General features: G+C 51.4%; 1 pseudogene; it reads left to right on the top strand.

Moving 5' to 3' along the window:
- Window positions 1-1,394: 1,394 nt before the first annotated feature.
- On the top strand, window positions 1,395-1,545 carry LOC129715963 (U1 spliceosomal RNA; annotated as a pseudogene).
- Window positions 1,546-2,212: the final 667 nt, after the last annotated feature.

A 2,212-nucleotide genomic window follows, 5' to 3' on the forward strand; every position in this document is an offset into this window, starting at 1 on the left:
TCGCACCAGAAAAACGTTGGAATTCTTCACTAAATGGAGAAATCCTTTAACAAAGGAAAGTTTCTGCAGTCCGACGTTAAGTCACACTTTGAAATCACCCTGTCTCTAGCCCTCTTCCTTCGACAAAAAAACCTTGAAAGGTTGCTTCGAAACTTTTCAAATTGTGGAATACAGAGGCAAATAAATCAATTATGGGTCTTTGTCCCAAACATTATAGATGGCACTGTAATTGACGTATGTCGATGATCTGCCCCCTATAATGAGGAGAGAGAGATCTAGAAAGGGTTAGAGCGATGCCAGAGATCTTCCAAGTGAATTTGAGGACAGGGTGGAAGTTACTGGAAAAGTGAATTTTACTTCGGAGTCACGTGAGTGACTACGTGAAGAAGCCCGCTCAGTGCGCAGGTGCGGCATTATCGTCCAACTGTGCACACGCGGCCCAGCGGGAGTCGGGCGCTCCCGCAAACCAGCCTGAAATAAGGAACGTTAGGTAAGTACCTACCTTAATCGGGCCTTGTGTTTTTTGCTCCAGGGGGAGCAAAGCAGCAGAGGAAGCGGCCCACGTTCGACTCCAGCGAAGGAGCCGACAGTGGAGGGGGATAGGCGCAAACGGGACCGCACACGCTGCGGACCACTGACAGGGAGCTGCGCTGATGCCGGTCCGCAGAACAGCTGTTCGGTTATCAGCAGCGGGCCGGAGGGAAATTTAAAAACCCGACCGGCACCCCTGCAGACTCCTGACAAGGAGAATCGCCGCCCGGGAACCGCTAGAATGCCGCCCCAAAACGGCAGGCAGCCTCTAACTACAGGTAAGACAAAACCTTACCAAAAAATACAGGTTCTACAGGAATCAACTTTCCTCCAACACTGGAACAGGCTGGAGACAGCAAAAACACGTATGTCTGTCTCCCCAAGCCAGAGGAGGTCATGGAGCTACAAAACCTCCAGGAAAACGAGGGGTCACTGGCTGAATGCCAAGGGAGCTAACACTCCTACCCCAGTGCTTTGCACTAGCCATCTCCCTTGTCGAGGGATTGATGGGACAACGGAGGTAGGGCATATGCCTCCTCCACAGAATTATAGCACCCCCTTATGCTCCCTCTTTATTCGAGGCTAGCTAAGGAGGCCAGGGCTGGGCTGGCTTAACCGCTGGGCAGGCGGACGAGAACAGGAGTATGCCAGGGGAGCAGGATCAGGAAGAGCTGCTGGGTGTCGTGGGCCACTATATGGCTCCTCCACGCGACCATCTTTCCAACAAAGCCCTGCAGGAGAAGGCCTTTCTAGAGGTAAATCTGCAGGCAGCTGGGTCAGCAGACTCGCAGTCAAGAGCTACAAGCAGCGAATTCTGAAGCTCCTAACACCGAAAATCACCGCCTTTGCTCGTTCCACGGATCACACTCACCTGGCAGGCGAGACGCCATGATCACCAAGGTGGTTCTCCCAGAACGAGGCTATCCCATTGCACTTCGAGTGTGTTGACGCCTAAGATGTTCCCAAATGCGGGATACTCGACTGCCATTTGTGGCATATAAGACCTGCCCTCAACCCCAAATATGCGGGGCTATGCAAACCACTGCAGCGGGAAGAGAGGCAGCTAAACCTGTGCGCCTCATGAGGGCAGGCCCCGGAACGAGCAGGACATCTCATCCAACACCCAGCTGTCAGCACCCCTCGGCATCCACCAGTCAACACCCACATGCAAGGACTAGTGAAAGCAAGGGACCGCTGCTTATTACCCCCAAAGGTCTTTTTAGACAGGGGCCCAGAGCGGAACCATTGGAAGATGCGCAACCCCACCGACAGCACCAGCGTACCAGCAAAGCTGAGCCTTCATGAAAAAACAATGAACATGAAGGTAGGTGGTCTGGTTCCTCCCAGTTTACACAAAATAAGGGTGTTCTACTAACTGCGGGGGGGGGGGGGGGGGGGGCATTTACACTTGTTGAAAGAAGCATGGGGTGCTGTCACAAATAACAAATATATACTCAACAGTATTAGTGTATAAAAACGTGAATTCAAATTGGGCATATTACCGTCAGTTCAGCAATGCGCCCGTAGGGCTTTTTCCCTCTAAGACAGAGAAGCGAGAAGGTCAAGCTGAACTAGAAAGGCTCATTACAAAAGGGATCATGGGAAACATGAACCATTGGAATTTGTATCGAAAATGTTCACCAAAACTACAAAAAATGGTGAATGTAGCATCATTATTGAC

The sequence above is a fragment of the Leucoraja erinacea genome, unplaced genomic scaffold (assembly GCF_028641065.1).
Source record: "Leucoraja erinacea ecotype New England unplaced genomic scaffold, Leri_hhj_1 Leri_1551S, whole genome shotgun sequence".
Lineage (NCBI taxonomy): Eukaryota > Metazoa > Chordata > Chondrichthyes > Rajiformes > Rajidae > Leucoraja > Leucoraja erinaceus.